Genomic DNA, 17,153 nt, shown 5'->3' on the forward strand with positions numbered 1-17,153 from the left:
AGAAAAGACTCCGTTTCTTGTGGGGATAAAACCACTTGAAATCTCTGTGGTCTCTCTTTTCTTGCTCAACACTGGCTCTGCTATATTGCTGCCTCTCACCCCCAAACAGGAGAGTTTAAATAGATTCTAAATACTTTTGTATGATGGGAGCATCTCAAAGTCTCAAGAACTATGAGTTCCAGTGATGCCCCCAGGTACACACTGGATGCATCTACACAAATTTGTGTTATCAACTGAAGTGGAAGACACGCTCCAGGAGCACACCAAGTGCAGCAGGCTCCTGCATGGGACAAGCCCATAGCTAACCTGGAGTATCACCCCTCCAACACACTCAGCACCACTGCTGGTGGGGCAGCACAACCCGCTCCTCTCTCCAGAGCAAACCTTCTTGGGCCACACTGCATGCTAAAGGGACTTCAAATGAGACCCATCTGCTGAGTCCCACTGCCTCAGAGGTGGTTGTCTCATCTCTCCATCCCCCTAGCTGTTTTTTGCCAGTCCACCCATTTCATAAGCCACAGCAACCTTCTGGCTTCTTGCTTAACATTCTGGCTTTAAAAAGTAATCTCTCCCTCTTTTTCCCCTGCCAGGGCTGGTTTTCAGATGGATCAGTTTATTGCATGGTCATGTGGGTGCCTGGTCTGATGTAAAAGGGGGAGGAATGTCCCTTTGGAAGCAGTACAGTCTCAGATTAAGCGAATCATGGAACTTGTGTCCTAAATCAAACAAGGCTATGAGGTGCCAATGGATGCAATGGCTTGTCCAAACTATCAGAGCACATTTCCAGCACAGCTGGGTTGAAATCCTGCTATAATCAATGGCTGAGATATTATATCACTAACTTTAAAAAATTTCTGTTGGTCTCTTGCCCGTTCTTTGCACTCCTATAGGAGTAAGTGATGATGAAGCAAAGCACACTGCTCCATCTGAGCTGCTGCAGAGCAGCAGACAGGACTTTTCCAGGAAAAATATCTATTTAAGTAATTTCCTACTGCAAATCAACAGGCTATCAAGTGATGACTTTGTCTGCCTAAGCTCAAAGACATTTTTTTATAGGGACCTTGATTCAGTAGTCACAAGTAATCAATCAGTCAGTTACTTCCTCCCTTGTCTATCTGTGTTTGAAGATGGGGAAAAAAAAAAAACAAAACCAACAAACCAAACCCCAACGAAAAACTCCACAGAAAAGAGAGAGTCCTGTCTTGCCACAACAGAGGTGTTCAGTGGCTTGAGACTGGTGTCTGTATTCCTGAAATCAGGGGTGCTCAAACAGCACTACGCTGTACTTCCAGCAGATGTGCAGCAGAGGATGCTTCATCATTTCATATTCTCCTCAGGTTGGAAGGCTTTTAGGACTGACATTGAGTCTGTGAGTCACTGACTGCTCTGGAAAGGCTTACCGGTGAATAAGATTAAATTTCTGTCATTTGTAGTGTCTGAGAAGGTTTTTCGACTTCAAGAGAAGAGAATGTATTCAGTTTCTCTGACACTTATTTATATACACAATTTTTAAATGGTCATTTTTAACTCTTGAACTCCTGGGACTTAGTGAGATGGTATGATCTGTATTACATCTGCTGTAGCAGTATTTAAACATCCTTAATAAAATCCTGCTCACTCCCACCATCTAGAAATCCTGTTTTGTACTTCACACATTTTATTTTCGTACCTCAGAATTCAAAACACCAGAAGGCAGGAGTTTTGTCTGGTAACTATTAAATTAGTTGAACCCTGATACAAAATCAACTTGCTTACTACATCCTTTATACTCGTCAGTTTACTCAGTGAACTGGCTGCAGGGACTGTCCAAAAATTCACCTCTATCTCCTCTAAATGTTGTTTAAGTCAGCAGCCTGTCCTCTATTCACCTCTTTTCAGCGTGAAACACAGCCACACACAGCCATGTCAGGGGTTGTGCAAGAAGAAGATTATGAGGGTGGATCCACTTGTTTTGATCTCCCGCCAGAGCACTGTGGCTCACCCTGCTACCACCAGGCTGTGGGGCTGCTCCTGCAGCCACCTTCTTGCTCTTTTTCCCCTCCTAAGCTCTCTTCTTTTTCCCCTTTTCTTGTTTTTCTCTCTGAAATTAATAAATTAATGTGCATGTCTAACAGCCACCACTCGCAAAGAGACAGACCTCAATGTTCTTGAGAGCAAGGAGCCAAATTTTAACTACTGAAATGAACCTGAGTGCTGGAAGAGCAGCTTTGACATAGAAGGGAGGCATGCAGAGGGATGAGTGTGGAGGTTTAAGTCAGATCTTATTATCACAAGACCTCAGGGCACTGGCTAATCAGCAGGGGTGTAGCTTTATTGGGAAAAGTGTCTTTTATGATATTCATGTCTGTATCTGAAACATTCCATTTCAGTGAGACACTAGAGACACTCCATGAGCCACTGCAGTGCAGCATCATAGCAATTAATAACAATTACTGGGAGAATTTCTTCTAGGGCATGCCAAGCCCCAGTGTGTGGGAAGGGATAAAGCACATCACTACTCATGTCTTTCAAGCATGCTCTTCCCAACACAGAAACTAAGGTAAATATCAACATACATGGCAGACTTCTTTCTTCTCTCAGCATACTCTTTTTCCTGTAATCCAAGTATTGGGACACATTTCTTCCATCTACTACATATCTTTTACCTAAAAACGCAGATTTGTGCACTCTGAGTTGTAGTTTTCTCCTCATAGGATAAAAAATCACTTTTAGGATAAAGAATCCAGAACAGGGAAGCAAAAAACTCCAAACTCAGTTCACAGTGTAAACAAAAGACTGCATTTACTCCACTTGTTGGACATCCTGTAGAGAATAGGATGGCAAATTGCCCTAGGCTTTGTTTATGCTGGCTAGCAAAATATGCTATAAACAAAGCAGAAGACAAACTGGTTTCTAACATTATTTGTCCAGTCTTTGAGGAATAAAACCAAACTTTTTAAGGCTTTTTAACCCAATACAATCAACCAGCCAAACTAGTGGAAGGATTGAAATGAGCTGTGTATAATTCAAAATACCAAACCAAGAGTAGGCATCAGTGACCCAGAGTCAGAATTCAAGTCATTCGAATATAGAATAAACAGTGGAGGGACACCAAGCAAAACCAAATTTCTGCATATCTCTATTTCAGGGCTAGGTTAAAGAGCAAAAGATCTGCTCACCATCTCCTTCTGGAGACTAAACCAGAATTGAGCTAAGTGTATACATACGTTAGTATATCAGTAAGCACCAGGATATATTCTTATGTTAGAACAACATTTTATCACATACATTTGCTCTTATCAGAAGCTGGAAGACAAAAGAACTCTTCATCCAGCAGTTAACAACAATGGGTGACAATCTGTTAGCAACAGAGTAAACAGTGCACTTCATCAAGCATTACTTCATTTTCACTCTTCTGTTTCCATCTTTTTGTGTCCTTGTAAAGACTGGAGCAGCATGTGTGAAACAAGGACTACTAAATGCTACAGAATTCCAAGTAATAACATCCAAACCCTGCTCTTTTCATAATAAACAAGTTTAGCTCCAACATGTGCAGTTGTTTAAAGGTATTTTTATCCTGAACTCAGTATTTAAGGATTTTAAGACAATTAGATATTTTATGTGATCCTATTAAATATGAAACACTGATGATCATAAAAAATAGTGTGAAATAGGTAATATTGATGTCCTTGCAAAGTGATGCTGTAGCACAGCCATTCAGCTTGTGTGTGTCTGTGTGTGTGTGTGTCTCGGTTCTCTCCTCACCCTGATATGGCAGGACTTGCCAGAATGTCTCATTTCTCCCTTTCTGGCTGTAGTTTCCCTGCATGAAGACTGGGTAGGGTAGGGATGAATAAAGGGTGGGAATACAAGTGTCACCCCAGTTCTGGATGACGACAAGGCACACACAGGGAGCTGAAGAGCACTGCTGAGGCATGCAGTACAACCACAGCTAATGCAGCCAAGACAGGGCCTTAGGCAGCAAGTGACTTTGCAGCTCTGTCTCATCTCCAGGCTTATAAGTGGATGCCTTCTGACATTGCTCCTTTTGCTATGTAACTCTTCTTACCTGCAAGAAAAAGCTTCAGCAGTTCCCTGAGACATTCCCAAACAATACATATAGTAATCTATTTATAATGGGCACCTGCTGCTTGGTCCACTGCAATTAGATATTCTGAATTTTGATGGCATTCCTTTATTTTAAACATACCACCAAGAGTAAATATTTAATGGTCAGTGATCCCTAAACAATAGGGTTTAATTTCTCATTTACTAGGTATATGGGAGTAAATCCATGTTCAGTGCTCTGTAATAAAACACAGCTCATAAAGTAATATTATGCTTTGGAATATAAATATGAGGCATTACACACAGCATATAACTTAATCATTCTTGACTCTGGCATAAACGGTCGCAGGTGAATGCCACCTAGATTAATACTAATTACACCTTGCACCTTTATGAACACTGACTACAGCACTTATCAGCCATGCACACAAGCAATTTGTTCTAAGCCACACAATGAGTCAGTGGCAAACAAAGGAGAGGAAACAAGGTTCCTTTATCTCCAAGACTTCTTCTGAGCCAGCTTCTTGCCAACAAGAAATAAAAGCCATTTCATACTTCATAGCTGCTTCTTGTCAGTGTTTCGCCAGATTTATTACCTCAGCCTCACAATGTATGAAAAAAGCTTTGTACAAGTAAATACATAAATATATGTGTGTATATATGTGTGTGTGTGTTTTAAATATGGCAAAACATAAACCTAATGGAATAAAGCCTCACAACTCCTGAAATAGCTTGTATATAGTATCTGTACACATTACCAAGGAAAAGAGTGCTCCTCTAAAAGCACATGTTTATTGTATAAACCTCATTTTGTGCAGCCTTTAGGTTCACTGCAATCCTACTGTACATTTTTATACTTCTTTAAATAGCCACTGGGTGTCACAGTTATCAACAGAAAATGCTTGGGGGACTTCTCCAGGTTCATTTCAATTGGGATTCATATTATCAGAGATAATACCTGTTCCTATACCTGTAATGTTAATTCCCCACTCCCATTTCAAGATGAGAAAATGGCTTCCTAAAAAAAAAAATTCAGAGTTAATACAAACTGTTCTTTTAGAAAATGTAGCAAAATGGAGATTTATCTTTCAATTTTAGCCTACAGGAAAGATTTTTTTCATACTGCACATTTGTGAAGTTCACTACTGGAGTCGAATGAGGCAATTCTAGACTTCATGGACTTGAGGAAAAATTTCTATAGGCTTTCTCTTTCAAAAATTAAGTTATGTGAGATACAAGTATTTCCTCTCCACTTCATAAGAATCCCATTCAATCGAAATATTTTGGCGTTATAAAATAGCACTATAGCCTTATGCTTCAGGTCTCAGCTCTCAGAATCACATAACTAGCAGAAGAACGTGAGTTCTCTTAATTTAAAAGTACATTTATGGTCTTCATCACAGAAAAGGTGACCCCAGTGACTAGCCAGGTTTGCAAACAGCTTAAAATCATGCAAACTGCTCTGTGTCTTTGTTCAGTTGTCAGTCCCAAAGTAACAAAGCATTGTTCTTTGGGAGCCCTGGAACCTGCCCAAGGGGCAGAAGCTTCTGTGCCCTGGAGAAAGAGGCCCTAAGCTGTTGGAAGGACATTTAGGACATGGAGAAGAACTCCTTCCTCCCCACAGTGCTTTGCAGTTTCATGTTAATGTACCCCAGTTCTGATTCCCTGGTTGGCCCATTGGCCTCTCCAGCCCTTTTTCCCCTCATATGTATGTTCCCTGGAATGTTCTCCCCTCCCTGCTCACCCATTGGCCCCATTTTGCCACAGTGCCCCGCCCCCTTTTAGCCTATTGGTTGTCACCCTTTGCCCTGCCCCTGAGCCCTCAGCCCATTGGCTCTGATGCTCTGCTCCACCCCCTTGCTCCTCCATATTTAAACCTGGCCCCTCAACTGATCCTTGTTCCTGGACCCTTCACTTGTGTGTGGGATAACCCTGCCATGTGGAACCCCATACACAGACCCTTCTTGCCTCTCCTGGATTATCTGGAGTGTGTGGTTTTGTTTTTCCCGTGAGCGAGCCTGTGCCACCGGAGCGGCTTCCCTCCTTTCCTAGAGACGCTTTCAGGAGGTTGTGGCACCTCACCACCACTTCATTGCAACACTGTTCACCCCACAAAATCCCAGAGAAATGAGGATTTCACCCACTCAGGTGTGTGCCTCACACCTGGCGAACTGGAGAGCTGCTCCGTGCTTCCACAGCAAGTAAACCAAGCGCCAAGTAAACTTGCAATTTTAGAGACTGCATCACCACATACGTGATGCAAATGATTCATGAGGAAAGGCTGGCATGGCTGGGACACCTGGGAGAAGACAGAGTGGACAGCCAAAGGACTGGTGCTCCTAAGTGCCCGGGAATGTCTGCAGGATACTTGGGAAACCTCTGTTGTACTCATACTAAGGGAGTCTGGAGCAGATGCTAAGAGCAGTCAGGGATTCATGTTTGGGATAATTCTGTTTTGGGGATCTTTGCCAGGACCTGTAAAATGTGAAGAAAGAAGGACGAAGGTATTTCATGGATATCTCCTGTATCTTGGAGTATGACTTTTGAGGGCTGAATTAAGGAGTGTGGGCCAGTTACCAGCTGCAACATTTCTCATTCCCTACTCATTCTTACTCAGAGATTCTGAGTTTAAAAATGGAGACAACTAAAAATGGAAGTAGAGACTAACCTAATCCCTGAAAATCAGACTCCACAGAAGCACCTATGGTTCCTGGCCACAGTTCAGGTGACAGGTGAGAGATGCAGGCTGAGACATGGGCAGGTGAGACAGAAATGCCAAACAGGCACTGTCATGAGAGATGTGCAACACATGGCAGGCATCAGCCTCTCTCTCATGCACTATGTTTAGGGCCTCAGATCGCCTTAAGCAAATCACCCTGCCCTGCCCAGCATTTTCTAACTCCTCCATTACAGCCACTTGCTGCCTGAGCAGCTAAAATGACTGTCTCAGCCAGAAATTTGATTTTTTTTCCTTTTTTCCCCCTTTAATCTATATTCATCCAAGTCCAGCTGCACAGAAAAAGGCACATGCAGGAGAATGCAAGCATTATCTAATATATAAAAGATGGATGCAGAGAGGAAGAGAATTAAGCTGTTCTTCATGCCCAGCATGGCATGATAAGAAGTAATGGGTGTGAACTGCAGGTGGGAGTTTTAGATTAGACATTAGAAATGGCTTCTTTTAATAGTAGGCATAATAAGGACTTGAATAGATTGCTTGAGGAGGCTGCAAAGGATTTCAAAAACAGATTAGACAAACGTTTATCAGGAATCATATTGGTATACATGTTTGCAGACTGGAGCAAGGAATGGATTGTTCAAAGTCCATTTCAGTTCTGTTTTCCTGTGATTTTTTGATCCAAAGATGCCTAATGACCTATATTTTTTGCTAGGGATTCATCTTAAACAAATATCACAATCTTAAAAAACTTGTCAACAAAATAATAAGGAGGATTTCTTAAAAAATAAACATTATTCCAATTTCTTCTCTTAGTCAAAAAGCCCTCCCACTCTGCAACACATCCAACTACAAAGCTGAATACAGTCAGTAAAATACTGAAAGCATTAGCAGCACTGCTAACACCATAGCAATAATAAAGCAAGTGATCTGAAATCCCCATTTCTTTTGACCAGCTCCTTGCCACTTGTACCTTTCTGTCCTTCTTGGCACCCCAATACAATACATAATTTTCTAAATTACTTGAGCTTTTCTGCACACTTTCATTAACATAGCAGGTGCAGTTATTTAGACCATTAATGTCCTAGCAGTAGTGGAATTTGGGAGTGACCCCACTGCAAATTAACAGTTCAGACACAAGAGGCAAATGGTGCTTTAAAATACAGCTGGAAATCTTCCACTGTACCCAAACAGGACTTGGTCCAAGGTCCTTGTCTGAAAGCTGCCCTCTTAACACAAGTCACTTGAGTTGGAGGAGAAAAGCATTACAGATTAATTCTGGTTTGTGGAGAAAAGAGGCTCTTTTCTTCCAGCTGAAGTTAAAAGCTGCCAGCAAACATCAACGACCTATTTGGAAATTTTGGACTGACTCCTCATGTGATTTGCCCATGGACTTTTTTCCACTTTCTATTCTATTATTTCTATGAAGTCAGTCACCAAAAGCTTCTCTGAGTCAAATTCATTCTTTCTGCCCTTTCCCTTCACACTACTGTGCCACTATTTGTCTTTCCTTTCCCATTCCCATCACTTCTCAGCAGTAACTTCCCTTCCAATAGTTTGAAAGACCGATAACAACGTTAAGAATAAACCTTCAAGGGAATTCCCCCTATTCAACCTCTTCTGTCCATGTTACCTTTCCATTTTATCTCCTCTTTCTAAACTGTAAGCTCGCAGGGGCATGGATAGACATAAATTCAAACTAAGTAACTACAAAAGTAGGGCTCACTTTGCCTGGGCCTGCTGGGATTACTGGTACATTAATGGTTAAAGGCATTGCATTTATGTGTTGTAAATAATGTCAGGTTGTGGCTACTACTGCATACCTCAGGAAACAGAGAAAATAACCTCCAGGAATTCTTCTTGAAATATTACCAAAAAAAAAAAAAAGAAAAAAAGGAGATGCAAAAAAGGGACAGCATGATAAATCATATTGAGAATGTGCTGGTCACAGGTCAAACCACACTGACAATTACTGAATACAGAACTGGCCATGGAGTGGGGTCCCACAGCGTGTGTTTGGTAATTGCATCACCTGTGATACATATTCGGAATAATTTTGGTTGAACTACCTACCTCATTACTCATGTAACCCTATGGTTAAATGCAGGATATGGCTGCACAGCTCAGCGCAGCACCCCTGCCAGCTAACTCCAAAACAAGATGCTGTAGAGGTGTGTCACCAGGGCGCTCCACCCCGGATAATGAGCACAGCAGCCAGCCGGGAAGGCAGGCTGAGGTGGGAGACCTGCATCTTCCATAGCCCCAGCCCACAGCCCAGTGTCCCTCTGGGAATGGGAATGAGGAACAGGACAATCATTCGACCTATCTCACTTCAAAGACTTTAAGAAACAGCCTTTTGATGTCTATGTAGCACATATGGATGTAAGGATAAGATCTGCTTCTCTTTCAACTGAGAGACCTCTCTAAGTCAGATTCCAGTCCTTCTTGTTCACAACCACCCAAATTGCTCTTCTTCTGCAGAGCTAAAATGATGGCAATGTGGTCAGAAGTCACAGCAAATTGAGCGTTACTTTGTTGTTGATTAATTACACCATTAAACATAGCCTAGTTTGTTTCAGTGGACCCTATGTGGCCCCACATAGGTAAGAATCACAAAAAACATGCACTGAAGCCAGCAGAGCTTACACCAGTGTAAGCCAGTCTTAAAACAATGTAAATCTCATTTAGGTAAACAAAGAACAGGTCCAATATATCATCTACCTGAATTTATTAAAATAGCAATCTGTACCAAATATTACTTGGGTTAATGAGTCACACCCCAGTGAACCTCATTCTGATATTCCTTGTTCTTCCTCACATAAAAGTTCCACAGTGTAAAGAGAGCAGGATTAGGCCAAACAATTCCATGAGCTCATTAGCTTCACACCACAAACACAAATCAGACACGCGTAAGAATAAAGAGCCAGTTTGGCAAGATACCATGATGCCAAGTCAGGTCAGTCAGGTTATAATAATTTTTAATTAACACTCTTCCAAGTTTCAGTGTTATTTATTTGCATGCCAGTGTCACTCAGAACAATACAATCCTCTTTCCTCCCTATGAAAACCTTGGAAAAAAACTGAAAGAAAAATTTTCAGCCTGATCTAGACAAAAAGAAATCCAATGTAATGACAAATAAAAATGATAGGTGAACTTGAAAACCCTGAACATAAACATCTCTAGAGATGAGAAGACTGGTATCAGTCCAATATCCACTGATAAAGAAACAGAAAGCATAAATCAGCACAGGTTGAACACCACAGAAGACATGATTTCTACTGTTCTATCTATTTTTGATTATGTTTATCCAAGCAGCAAAAATTCCCCATCTCAGAGGCCTTATATTGCCTTGCCCCTGAAAATGCTCCCTTTTGAAATATCACTAACGTTATTCCCTAAAGAATACAAAGGTCCAATGCAAAATTCAGCAAGTTGAGTATACTAGAAGGTTTCATTAAAAAAAATTAGTATTTAAATTAGGTTTTGAAAATGCTTGATAGTGCAATAACTATGCAATATTATTCATCAAGACTTGTTTCAAAAGCCAAGTCATGGAAGCAGTTGCTGACCATCTGAATCTGCCTCAATTTACTGTCTTTTAGTTGAAAAAATCCAGACTGAATATCCATGGGCTTTGTTCCATACATTAAATTATTTACAATTTAAATTAATATTTATAGGTATTTGTGTCATATAAGTAAAATAATAAAAACCATTAAAGGTGTTGAAGGGCATAGTTAAAATTTCTATTCCTATGACAAACTTCAGAACAGATGTGAAGTAGCATAATCTCATTTTTCGCATAATATTTGCAAAGTATTTCATTATTAGTATTTTGTTAACAATATTGATAAAACACAAATATTTAATACGTTATGAAAGATGTAGAGTAATATATTAGTTCTGTGTAAAAGACAGATTAAGGATATTTTAGCATCATATAACTTGTAAGATTTCAGGGAAATCATAATGTGTTTATACCAGACATTTTGGGATATCTGCATGGTCAGACTTTTTAACAATGAAGTAGATGATCCTAAGTCTCTTCTCAGTGTTGAAATAAAGCTATCAAAGTACTATTGAACAAGGCATGCACGTATGTGTTATGGGGTAGTTGACTTCATAAAATACAAAAATTAATATGAAAAATGAATGGGTTTAGTGAACAAAAGTGCTTATTTTAAAGTTTTGTTGAAAAGGTTTTGTTTTCAAGGTGGGACACTTGTATTTCTTTATTTTTACAAAGGATAAGAGATGATGGGAAGAAAGAAACTGCTGGCAGTTCTGTATACACAGAATGCTTACTGCATTTAATCAGGAAAGGTTTTTAAGCTTTCACCTTGCTTTTTGTTCCTCTGATAATATCCCCATAATAATTTTAATAGTATATATATTTTTATAACTAATTAAGCATAAGTGACTACCCTTTACTATCTAATGAACTGCACACAGGCTCTAGTTAGGCCCAAGAGTCACAAGACAAATACCCTGAGGAATCAAGAGGAAGGAGAGCTCTGGGAGCAGCTTCAAGATAAGATGTGGTACATCCAGACCTTCAGAGATCCCCAAAGGTCATCCTCAGATCCTTCCTGCTAATGTCCTTGGAGACCTTCTGCTTCTTCAGGTGACCTGTCAGTACTGGCCTGAACATCCCTGTCTGTCTGGTTTCCTCCCACAGCTGGGTCTTAGGAGCCATTATGACCTTGAGGCCAGACGATGACAGATCACCAAGAAGGGATGTGATGGTACAGCTCTGTGATCCATGAGCCACAGGCTGGCTTCCCAGTAACACGGGAGTAAGTGCTCCACTGCCACACCTCACTGTGGCTGTCAGTGGCACCGTTTGGATTTCCAAATTTACAATCACACTGGTAGAATGTAGGCCAGAATTCACCTCTTTTAATCCTGCTCACCTATGAGTGAGTGATGTACTCTAACAGCGCTGAGCTAGGCTCCCGCAGTGTCACTGCAAGACACCAGAAAGTGGCACATCCCATCCTATGATAAGGATCTGGGATGAATCACCTTTGTGGCTGCCTCCACTTATTCAGAGGAAGCCTAGAAAAATAGCTTGGGCCAACTGCTTAACTTAGAGATGTACAAAGCCAGGCTAGATTAATGCCATGAACTATGTTTTTCTAAAAGAAAGTTCTATCGAGGTTTTCCTGCTAACGCTGTTGTTACAATAATAACAGCAAAGCAGATTTATCAAGCTACCTACTTTGCATTTGTGTCAATGCTCCTGGCAAAATGAAATTAGTTCTGTTCAGCTGTGTCTTTGGCACTGCACATCTTTGGCAGGGGACTCCTAACAACACATGGGTATTCTTTTAGCTTCAGGGAGAGGAGTCTTTGTCTTTTAGGGCAGAAAGCTTGAGCTCATTTCAGGATGCATTTGTGAGGTTTTGAGATGCCATGGTGTGCAATATAATTAGTTACTCCAAGGTGATAGATTTGTTATAATTCATAAAACCACGTTCTAACTGTGAAAACGCAGTAAACAGTACTGCCCACAGAAGTATGCCTATGCATGCACTGAAATATTTAAAAGACCAAGCCTTTGATGCTAATTTTAGAAAACTCCCCTTTCCTCCTTCCAGCTGGAACTATTTCCCACCATGCCTCCCAGCACTGACAGTATCCAGCAGGACACACTTCTCTCTCAGATGTGGTGCTCTGAAGAAGTGCTATTAAATCAGAGTTACTGACAAAGAAGGTGTTCGTATTTATAGAAAATGAGGAACTACCTTGGAAATTCTACAGATGTAATTGTGTGTATTGTATCAACTTGTCCTGCTGGATAAAAATAGGAATGACAATATCTAGGGTGTCCTGCCCATTAGTCCAACTGGTGATGAGTAATGCAGCCAAATGCATGTCAGTAAATCCTCCCTACCACACCATGCTTCAGAAACCCTCTTGGCACCCTTCTTTAAGAGAGAAGCCATGAAAGCATAAAGGTTTAATCTGCATGTATTTGAAATTATTATGTTATTTATGAGGCAAAGATTCAAATAAGGTATATTAGTTGTTCCAAATATGTCTCAGTAAAAAACTATCTCTGCCTCCATTCCAGAGATTGTACCCTCTTCAAAAAACCCCCAAGTATTATAGAAAATTTGGTGAATATTACACTTTCAATTGGAGAAATCAGGAAATACAAGAAATACATTAGTTAAAGACAAAAAACCGAAACTGATACTAAGAGCCTTTGGAAAAGGATCTGAAGAAACTCTCCTGGAAATCAAAATGTAATGTTTAGAGGTTATTGGATCACATGAACTTAACACCTTACAGCCTGGTGTTAGTCTCAGACAGAACTTGTGTCTTGCATGAGTGTCCTCCTGAAAGCCTGAGTGATCAGTCTTCAGTACCATGCAATCCTCTTGCCCACTCCTGCATCTCAGGCCAATCTAGGTTTGGAACAACATCCTTTTTCAAGCATGCAGAGAAAGTATTTTTGTGCTAGACTAGTGGTGATGTCTTGGGTTCTTCATCAGAGTAGGTATTTGAAACTTCCTGAGGTCTTCAGTCTGAGAGTAAGTGCCAGAGCTGATGTACCAGAAAACATTAGATGAAGCGGTGAAAACTTTTTACTACAAAAATGTATGGAGCCACACAAAGGAATCTTTTCTCTAATTTTGTGGCTCTTTATTTCTGATGTAAATACTACACACCAACAAGGAAATAGGAGCTTGTACAGGAAATTGCATTTTAAGTAAAGGTACAGTTACAAAAAAACCTAATGATTTCCCTTAAAATAAAGGGCACTAAATAGTGCAGTGACATTCTTGTGACACTAGCCTTTAATCTCTTGCCCAAAGTAAGGTGGGTCTGGTTCACTTGCTTTTTTAAACACGGATTTGGAAAACCATATATTCCTGATTAAGAAGGGGAAAAAATTCGTAAGTAATCTCAGGGCTCCAAGGAGCTATTCACAAGCTTGATGTTAAGATGTAATCTTCTGATGATTACGTAATAATTTCCCCTCTGACCGTTCCAGAGTGCATATGAGATACTACAGTCTGCATGCCTGGTCTTGAATGTTTAGTTCCAGGTGTGAGAGCTCATTGCAGTTGCTTAGAGAAAGGCCAAGTATACATGTCATTCTGGGAGAGACAGGTCCTAATTCCAAGGATAGGCAATAGAAGGTGGTGTCACCCCACTGAGGGTTAGGCTCTAGGAGCCATGTGGGAGTTGGCAGACACAATTAACAAGCCTGAAATAACAATTGCCTTGAGTGCCAGCACAAAATAAAAGGCAGGGGAGCAGCCCTCAAGTAGGAAAAGTAAAATAACTGCAACAATAGCAGGACAAATCTAATCTCACATAATAACCCATCTGAGACCTGGGCATGAAATCGACACGCTGATATTAAGGAACAGAAACCACAAGAAACAACAAGCTTGGAAACCTCCAGGGAATAAAATCAGTGATTGGCTTTTCTGTGGAATATCTGCCAGCTCCTGCTGCACACAGTGGTCAGAAGGGGATTTCATAAGTGTTAGAGTGAACATTTGCACCTATCAAGATGTGGAGAGAAAAAAAAACAAATCAGAAAGATCCAAGCATGCTGCTATTCTGTCCATTGTAATTCATTGAAGCACTGACATGGTGGCCTACTGTCTTTCCAAATCCTGGCTACACATAACTTCTGAATATATCTGAAAATGCCTTATACATCACAGCATACATAGACAAATCTTGCAAGGTGATATCTAGGATAGTCCCAGACAGGTAAATCCCTAATGCAAAGCAAGTCTGACATGTCAGATTCACAGCATATGCAATATTGTCTTGCTCAGAGAAGCTGCACCCTGAAGAAGTACCCATCTGCCAGCACACCCCTTGCACATGCATGTTTTATCTGTGCTCACAGGGAAGTCTGAATTCTCCCAATACATCGCATCCTGCACATCCAGAGACAGCTGTGGCAACGGAAATACGGGGGAAGCCATGCCATGTATGCTCTTCCTATGAGAAACTGCACTGACCATGTAACAATATGACACACCCTGTATTAAACAGGACGTTCTGTACCACACGGGATCCTCGGCCCTTTCTGACATTTATTTTTGTGACCACACAACGCTGTGCTTATCCAGGAGAGTGCAGAGGTCAACATCAGTGTATGCACATGAATTTGGTGGACAGAAGACACTGTGTGATTACCTAATATTTAATTAGGCTGCAACAATAGCACCAATGCAAGCTCAGCTACAAAGCAACAGGATGGCTGTACTGAAGCTTTGGGATATAATATCAGTAATCCCCAAGACATGATGATTATCCAGTCACCAATACTGTTCTTCCCTAACACAAGAATAGTCTTGTAGAAAGTATATTTATAATCACATCAAAATTAAAGTTGGGCAAAATAGTTTGCAGGTCACTGGTTCACCCTCCTGCTCCCTCCATAGCTAGTCAAAGATAAACTAGGTTGCTCAAAGTATTTTCCTGCCTAGTTTTGTTTCCAAGGATGGAAAATCCACAGCCACTCAGGGAAAGTGCTCTGCTACCTGACCACTCTCACTTTGAACAATTGGAATATCTCTGGGTGCAGCTTCTCACTTTTGTCTCTCATCCTGCTGGTGATCATGTCAGAGAGAAGCCTTGTGCCATCTTCCCTATAATTCTCTCCGGGAAGGTGCACATTGTAATTAGATCCTGCTGTGGCCAAATTCACTTCCTCACACAGCATGTGCTCCAGCTCCTACCACCTCAGCAGCCTCTGCTGAACTGGCTGTTCCCAAACGGGACAGTGTGTATCCAGTGTGGCCTCACCAGTGCTGCACACAAAGCTTGTAACTGCTGGGTATATGGATAACGCAGCCCTGCAGGTGTTGAAATCCCATGAGGAGCTCCTTTTGTCCAGCAGGATTGCCAGGCCCTTTTCTGCTGGGCTATTTCCAAGCCAGCTGGTTCTCAGCCTGTAGCGTCTATGAGGATAGTCTGTCTCGCATTCAGGACTTTGCCCTTGTCTCTGTTGACCAACACAAGGCTCTCACTGGCCTGCTCCTGCAGCTTGGCAAGCCTGCTCTGGCTGGTGGCCTCCTGTGTATCAACTGATCTCCCCAGCTTGGCAAAGGGATCAGCTGAAAACTTGCTGAGGGTGCACTCTGTACCACCCTCTGTGTGGTGACCTTGTCAAACAAGACTTGCTCCAGTACTGATCCCTGACCCCTCCTAAGCGGGCATCAGTCAAGACTTCAAACCATTGAGACACAACCTCCAAGCCTGGGGGTACAGCCAGTTTTTCACACACACAGTCTGCCCAGCCCACCCTCATCTCCTCAGTTATAAGGTTATTGAGGAAGTCCACCAAAAGCCCTCATAAAGGTAAGCTTGAATGGCATCCTTTGCTTTTCCCATGCTCACTAAGCCCAAAGTCAGTGACAATGGGTCAGACACAACTGAACTTAAACGTGTAACATTAGCCTTTGTTCAGTCACCTGCAGTCTTTTAAATGCCATGGACTTTCAAATGTCACAGGGTGTGAGCACAAAATAAAAGTGGCCAGCTCCCTCAACACTCAAATTAGTGTCATGTGGTCCAGTGGACTTGTATATACCCAGTTTGAGAGAGTGGACTTTCTGTGGGTAGTTTCCCTCCTCTGCCCAAACCCTGCTACCACCCACAGAAGCTTGGGAGATGTGGAAGAGCTTTTTCCCAGCAAAGTCCAAGACAAAAGAGGTCTCTTCTTTTTCTTGACCTTCACGGTCAGTTTAATCACCCAGATCTGCAGCAGGCCCACATTTTCCCTGGTCTTCCTTTTGCTGCCAATTCACCTGTAGAACCTCTTTATGTTGCCCTTCATGCCCTTCAGGTGCAACTCCAGCCAGGTTTTGGCTTTCCATATTCCACTCCACTACTAAAATAGTAGACCATCCTCCTCTGCATGAAGTAATGGAATCTCAGACCAGTGTAATTTGCTTACTATCTGCTGAATAACTTATAGAAATGCTGTTCAAAGAAGGTGCTTATCTTTCATCCTTATCTTGTTTTTTGGAAGTTGCAAGCATATCCAGGTGCCTGTTCAAGCATTTATTTAGCTGGTACTGTGGAGAACGCGACTGTTCTAAATTATTCTTTCTTTGTTCTTTGTTGTTAGTTGGTTTGTTTCCAGTAACCTCAAATTTGGTGCAGAAGAAGAGGGAAAGTATACACACCTGATAGAGAATCAAAAAATTAATTACCTTCAGCATGCAGCTTTGACTGCTAATCTATCTCTCGAGGACTTTCTCTAATATTTTGTAGTATTATAGCTCTGCTGAAGCAGCCTCACATGGTTATTATCAAATAACCCAGGCCCTTAATGAGAGTTCCTTCCTATTATTCAGATCTGGACTATGTGCTCCATCTCCTCCAAAGCAAAAAAAAAAAAAAAAACAAAAGGGGAGGGGGAAGAAGTAAAAAAACAATAAAAAC

Source organism: Sturnus vulgaris, chromosome 3, assembly GCF_052056855.1.
Source record: "Sturnus vulgaris isolate bStuVul1 chromosome 3, bStuVul1.hap1, whole genome shotgun sequence".
Taxonomy (NCBI): Eukaryota; Metazoa; Chordata; class Aves; order Passeriformes; family Sturnidae; genus Sturnus; species Sturnus vulgaris.